Raw genomic sequence first — 7,672 nt, forward strand, 5'->3', positions numbered from 1 at the left:
TACATGCAAAATCTGTATGTGAGTGCATGTGAAAGGTCACATAGGAGAATTCCATCACATGACCATGTGAACGTCCATGTGAATTTTTGACCGGGTTTGAGTACTTTTTTCCGATTTTTTTTGAAAATTTTGACTAAATTTTTTCTGGCCAACTTTAGGCAGGCTCGAGACAAACCCCGGGGATTCTGGACAAGGAAACATCACTATGCATTAAACTACGAAATGGTAAGTGACGTTGCTAGTGCACCCATCGTGTATTACGGATAACATTGGCAGTATTTATCTCAGTTTAACTCCTCTGTACTTTATAACTAGGCCTGCGACGCCAACCTTGTCATTCATGGTTAATGCAAGTTTTCCTGGAGCAAAAATGATGCTTTTACTTGGTCACATTCTGGCTTGCGCCGACGGATGCGAAAGGCATAGACTGGCGATCAGAATAGCTGGTTTCTTGGTAAGTGTAGCTTTTGACATTTTCCAGCCCTACCTAACACTTACAAATCGAAACAGGCTTTTGAGCAATCTTTTCTTTACAGGGGATTCAGCATATCCAGGAGAGCCTTTGGTACTACCTCCCATCACGAATTCAGAACCCAATTCACCGGAGGAACACTATACTGACCTCCACTGCAAAGCCAGGAATTGCGTTGAGAGGTGTTACGGTGTACTGAAGAGACGCTGGAGATGCCTGTTAAAGGATCGTGTTCTTCATTACTACCCAGCTAAAGCTGAGAAAAAATGTGAAGGCATGCTGTGTGCTTCACAGTATGTGTAGAATGGTCAGTAATGTGCCCGGTAACGGTCGATTTTTTAAAGTATCAAATATGCGTCTAACAAGTTCCTCCTTTGAAAATATTGTGGGTGGACTTCTCGATGATGAAGTTTTTGTTCGGGAGGGGGAGGATGATGGAATTCCCTGGGTGCCGAATGAAGCAGAGGCTATGCTACAAGAGGCCGAAGATGAGGCAGACGAGGAGCTGCTGGTGCATGTAAATGAAAACGTGCAGACGGTTGGCATTGCTTTGAGAATGGCGTGTTCCAGGCTTTCTATAATGAAAGTGAAAAAGAACAAACTCACTGACTTATCTGTTTCCGTCCGCCCAGTATGAGAAATTATCATGGAAGTTTGTTCCGATCCTAACCTCTCAAATATGGAGGGGATCTTGAAACTGATCTGACAGATTCTCATACCTGAAAGGCCGCGGAGGCACGTGATTAGATCGACCAATCGGAGCCGTTACGAAAACAGAAAAATCAGTGAGTTTGTTCTTTTAATACTTTCGTTTTAGATGGCCTGGAACACCCTATTAGAGTCGTGGAGTTCCCTGCACATCCAGAGGAAAGGGCAATAGGGTGTTCAAGGCAATCTAAAACGGAAGTAGGAAAAGAACAAACTCACTGACCTTTCTGTTTCCGTAATGGCTCTGATTGGTCGAGCTTATTACGTGCCTCCGAGGCCTTTCAGGTATGAGAAACTGTCGGATCAGTTTCGAGCTCCTCTCCTTATTTCTGGGGCAGTCCATAGAAGTGACGTAAGTCAAAAAGTTCAATTTTTCAGTAGAAGGAAAAAACGGTTCCTATAATCTGTATGCTACTTAGTTTACTTTTGCAATCCAATGTAGAATCCTTGGCCTGTACCTAATCCAGTCCAAAAAAAATTTTTTGAGCTATCAGTTAATTTCAGCTTATAAGGTGACTTACGACACTTATTTGTCCAAGCTGGTTCAATAGAACTGACGCAAGTCAACATACGTCAGATTGACTGACCTGGATCCTGAGCCTACTTTGGCGCAAGTCAACTTACGTCAGATTGACTGACATGGACCCTGGGTCTATTCTGACGCAAGTCAACATGCGTCACTTTCACTGAACTACTTGGCAAACACAAATGTCGTAAGTCCACAAACAGTAAGGGAATGTAGTTTTGATGAGAGCTAACATTACCCATTGTTGACAAGTGTATTAACAGTGCTTCTAAGAGGAATTGCTATGGTGACACTTTAAAATCCAATTATACAAAGGACACTTAAATATTTATGTCAGACAGAACTGACGCAAGTTGACTTACGGCAGCAATGAGGTTCCTTGAATCCTATTAGTTTGTGGAGTGCGCCTGGTATTTTCTGGGCCGTGATGTCTTCCTAGATCTTGAGATAACATCTTCTCACTGGGTTTTGAAATGGTCTGAGTGACCAGATAAGGTTAAGAAGGAAAACACTGAGACCAAACAGCTAACCCTTCTCCCTAAGATTACTGACATTGATCATTGTCATTCTTTTCTCAATACGAACAGATAACAGGTTGTCATTCACGGGTACAGGGCTGCGAAAATAATGCATTTATCAGTTAAAAGTTCTTATCCACCGGTCTTGTCAGCTACAAACACCACTACTCGTGCGACTACAACAACAAAACAAACTTCACCGAACGCCTTCTGTCAATAAGACGAAACGTCTCGTCTCCCTTCCCCTTTCCCCTCTCCGAGAGGGGACGGACGAGAGGAGAGGAGAGGGGGGGGGAGGAGCATCAACAGCTGTTGCAGACGACACACATCCACCACGAACTTTGGGGTGAAATTTACGAATTTAAACGATTTCAGGATGCACCTGCATATCCCGCCGACCTGTCAGAGTGTAAATTGATTTGTCTCGTTTGTCGAACTTGTCTCGGGATTTGTAGAATTTAAGTGTCTAACTTACATGATTCGGTTCCAGTTGTCAGGAAATATCTTGTGGGTGAGTTTGTGGTTAACTTCATGCAGTTTCACAACTAAAATACAAAGAGAAGACTATTGCTTTTACCAGCAAAAGTAAGATAACATGTATTGTGCCCAGCCAGTAGTGTGTATGATAAAATGGCTATTTAAAAATAAAATACTTGTACTTTACATGGTTGCAGCCCTTGGCCTATGGAGTCATCTCAATAAAAACCTCTAAAAGTACTCATTATACCTTTAATACCTTAAGGTGTGGGTAGTACCAGAAATGTGCGCTCAAAAGTGATGAAATGGGTGGGTTTTGTCACAGGTAGTTTGAGCAGTCAAACATTTTTTACCTCAAACACGATCAGGTCAATCCAGAATCCGATATCCTTGTCAGATCGTAAAAGGTACATCAAGAAGCTTCAGTGATGGATATGCGCTGAATTGTGTTTAAAATTGTTTTCCTATCTCATGTGATGTATAATATCATTTTATTTTGTTGCAGCTGCTGCTGCTACCTGAAGTCTGCTATGTTTCCACCAATTAAAAATTCTTCTTAGTTCAACCAAACTGGTCTCCTTCAACTGTATGCCCATTGTGGTGAAGAGGAAGGAAACAGGTAAATATTGTGCAAAAAACTGTAGATTTGATTAATGTTTGTACTCCCAGTATGATATTAAACCCTATCCTTTGTTTTCCAGGTGCTGCTGTCACCAGTCCACAAAGGAAAATGTCACAAACTTCTCAAAGATTTAAATTGTTTCTTCACCATCTGCTATTAAATTAAACTATAAATCTATGAGAGTTTTTATTTAGCCTACTATTACCACAAGTCTAAAACCATTATGGGGTAGTGTAAACCCTCCATTGTGGAGTTCTGCTTCAAATATTTTCTCTGACATTCTGTTTTTTATATGTGCTTTGTTATGACATTACAAAATATTGTTTGGTGACAAATGGTAAAATCCATAGACTTAATTAAAAACTTAATACTGTAAGTGAGTCTTGGTTTGAAGTTTTCTTTAAAATACACCACCATCCATTCGAACTGAACCATGTTACGTTCATATGGATAAAGGGAGCTCGGAAGTGCTTTAAATCATTGTTGGCGCAAAGCCTCAACATTATGTTTTCACGTGTGGTAACAGATGACAAAGTCAATAGTCTCCATTGATAAGCAGATGAAGAATAAAAACAAAAAGATACATTATTTAAAATCTTTAAGTTTTATATTTGGAAGCAATTAACATATACTAAATCAAATAAAGAAATAGTCAATGGACTAAAATATGTCAACATTTAGAAATGTTATCAGGATCAACATCTTTACTGTTGATCTTTGGAGTGGAACCTACTACACAAATTTAAACACATTTCTTTTCACTGACTTAAGAATCTAAAAAAAAATTACTGTTACAGGTTCACATGACTAGTTAACTACTTGCAAGATTGAAGGTAATAAGTCAGTAATTTAAAGGGGGAAAATTAACAAACAGAAATCTATTAGAAAAAAGCTATAACTAATCTTTGTCTCTAACTTCAGTCTACCTGACTAGACTTTGATATTACTAAAAACATATTATTAAGACATCCAATAGTATTAGCATACTAAATAAAATAAAAACAAACCATAGATGCTTTAAGGAGGATGCAGTTACAGCAGCAATCCAGATAAGTATATAAAATAGACTAAAAAAATTTCAACTAATAAGAGGACAAACGTTTCTTCATACTGTTACAGGTTCACAGGACTAGTTAACTACATGTGCATGCAATATAGAAACAAAGGTTATGAGTGAGAAAAATAAACTTATAAATATGCATTACAAGAATGCAATAGATATTATAATAAATTCTGAATGAACTAGGCAAATTTATCAGGAGAAGGTAAAGCTGCCTGTTTTGCCCGCAGTTCTGGGGTTGATGGGAACTCTAAGCCCCAAAATCCTGAAAAAGAAAATTGTCATCGTATTTTTTGAGGTGAGACAAAATATTTTGTATTTTCAATACATTTAAGTTGCTTCTACAATGACTTCATCTCTGAACGATGATTCAGGGGACTTGGTCATCTTTCTAGCTACTAATTTTAGAAAAAATCAGCATAGTTGTGTGAGAAATATTTTGTTTGGAAAGTAAAAGTGAAGAACTATTGAATGAAGTCCACAGAACTTTAGTTTATGCTGACTTCTATTCAATGGGGAAGGCACTTTAGATTGTAATTGATTTATTCATGACAAACTCGACTGTCATGAGTACAAAATTTTAATTTGATAGGTGATTGTGGACTTGATTCAGTAGTTTAATATGTCTGCTATCTAAGGCACATGTTTCTCAGAAATGATTTGCCTTATTTCAAAAGATTATTAGCTAGAAAGTCAAGTAGGTTGCAAGTCATAGGGGACCCAATAGTGTCATGTCTTACCCGGTGGTGTTTTTGGTCGCTGTACTGCGGCTCGGTGTTTGGAACACTTACTGATGCCTGTTTTAGTAATCCCAGCTGCCGTGTAGTACTGAAAAGATTAATAACATTATTTTCCTATGTTTGAAATATTTTGGTTTGAAGTAAAATATGTTAAGTATCTAATGTCCCTCTGAACTTTATGAAAGACAATTTAGATAAGAATGTAGAATAAGCTTACATCTTGACAGCCACTGCAATCATGGCCAGGCAGGGCTTTCCTTTTCTTTCCTCTTACCGTTTCTTGGTAAGCATATGAAGGGCCGTTATCTTTCTTTGACTGCCTGGAATAACCATACAAAAACAAAACAACGCAAATAATGAATGTGCTTCCAAAGGCATTTCTAAGTTGTGACATATTTATCAAAAGCCAAGGTTAAATATCGCAAAAATGTTGGGCACCGTTAATTGTAAAGGTAAGCAAAAAATTTCTTTAAATTAATTTGAGGATTTATTTTAAAGCACGCATTGTTTTAACTGCTTTCCATTTAAAGATAGAGCTATTACCATTTACCTTTCCTGAGACTCCATCCACTTGTTGAAATCTGGCTTATCGAGTTCTTGTTTTGGGTTATCAAATAAGAGACGGCGTTGCACTATTTTCCCTGAGCCAAGGATTGGGCTCGTAGACAAAGCACTTACTACTGAAAACAAAAAATTTCAAGTTGGATATATTTGGATAAATTTTTAAGTAAATGGAATTAGACTGTGATATTAAAACAATATATGGTACATTACAAGGCATATTCTCTATCTCTTGATTATTGGTGTTGTGTGTAGTCTTGCTAGGTTTGGCAGCAACTGTGGTCGTGTTCAAGGGATTAGAAGAGTCGTTCAACACAAGTGCTTTCACCCTGATACAACAGAGAAAGAATAACTGAATCAATTTCAAAACAAGGTTCATTCCACATAAAAAGGAACATATTATCTTATTTCATTGAAAAGGTTATGGATGACACTAACCCGTTTACAATTTCTCTCAACAGCTGGTTTTCCTTCAATAGACGCTGATTTTTGGATTGTAAGTCCTCCATTTCACAATTTTGATATTAATTTCTTTAAAAATTCTAATTTTTTCTTATTATTATCCGTATCACAATACTCGATACTTCCACCAATGTAAAGGCGAAAGAGAGGGAGTTTTTCTGTTTGTTTGGCTGTTTTTCTTGAGAAAGGTCAGCCCGCCATACTAAACAACAACGACAACATCAGAAACTTGGAGGTCGTTGACCTCCAATACCAATCTGCGCATACTAAAATCTGTACTGTTTTCTTCAGAACCCAAATAATTGTTACAAACTTCATCAAAATGTAAACGTACAAAAAGATTTGTATTTTTCTCTGCTCAAACAAGAAACTCCGGATAATTTGGTGATCTCACCTCGATTTTGGGTTTTTGCTATCGTGCAAAACAAAAAAGACATTTGGTGAAATGATGTTGGTCGAACTGCTAACTACGGCAACAGAGCAGCTCCGAACTCGCGCCAGTCCGTACTGAAGTGGAGGGAAACTTCGGAAACTTCTAGGCGTCTCTGCGAATCTACAGGTAAAAGTTCATCAATTCAAGTGAATAATTCATGTGAAAGAATGCAAGTAGCATGGGATCTTAAGGGCAGCTATCTAAAGTCTAGAAGCATTCTTTGGCGGGTCAGAATTCAGTATTTTTATTGGTTGTGAGCAGAACTTTCAAGAGCCTAGGATGTGTCTTCAACAGTCTTTCGCTACCAAACGGGGGTAAAAGTGTCTCCCCAATCTAATTGCACATTACCAAACTTAAACTTTAATACATAAGTTAGCAGGAAGACTAACTTGATAACAGCATTTGCTATGTTTTTGCAGTGTGATGTCACTCTAGATAACTTGTGTGTCATATTTGATTTTATTAGACCCAGCTTTCTCATATTTATTGTTTTGTTTCCAGAATGATGCCAGTGAAGGCCAAGAAGTTCTACAAGCAAAAGGAAGATGGCAATGAAGCAGCAGATTCTGAGTCAGAGCAGCGCTGGGGGAAAGCCGAAGAGGACAGTAGTGTAATTGTGCCGCCTACTGAACCTACTGTTACTGGGTCAGTTCTCAGTCCTCCCACGTCAGGCTTTTCTTCACCTGCTCATCGCTCCATCAACACCTCACCAGGCCTGTGTCTACCAGCCGTTCCTAAAGTAAATACAAGGTTTGCAAGGTCCTTGTTTAAGAGAAACCTACTTAGTTCTTTTGGACCCTCAACAACCCTCAGCAACCCTCCTCTCTCGGTTTCGAGAGTGTCTGCAGAGGTGCCAGTAAGCCCAACAAAAAAATGTTCATCATGGGTTAAATCTGGTGAGTTTTGCAATCCAAATAAGGATCGTCTCTTTCTGTTAATTTTACTTCTGCGTCACTAGTACGCACAACTGCTCTTCTATGATGTCTCTGCTTACGTGTTTTTTTCTTTATCGTTTAGTTGCTGATTTGAAGAACAAGGAAAGAGAACAGGATCGTTTAGTTGCTGATTTGAAGAACAAGGAAAGAGAACAGGA

The 7,672-nt window shown here is 38.4% G+C and overlaps 1 long non-coding RNA gene across 1 annotated transcript; it reads left to right on the plus strand.

The window, feature by feature from the left end:
• Positions 1 to 2,543: 2,543 nt before the first annotated feature.
• Positions 2,544 to 3,498, plus strand: LOC127751485 (uncharacterized). The gene is made up of 4 exons (XR_008012138.1): positions 2,544 to 2,809; positions 2,899 to 3,108; positions 3,207 to 3,320; positions 3,403 to 3,498. It is a non-coding gene; the product is annotated as an uncharacterized LOC127751485 (long non-coding RNA).
• Positions 3,499 to 7,672: the final 4,174 nt, after the last annotated feature.

The sequence above is a fragment of the Frankliniella occidentalis genome, unplaced genomic scaffold (assembly GCF_000697945.3).
Source record: "Frankliniella occidentalis isolate FOCC.00 unplaced genomic scaffold, Focc_3.1 Scaffold513, whole genome shotgun sequence".
NCBI lineage: Eukaryota > Metazoa > Arthropoda > Insecta > Thysanoptera > Thripidae > Frankliniella > Frankliniella occidentalis.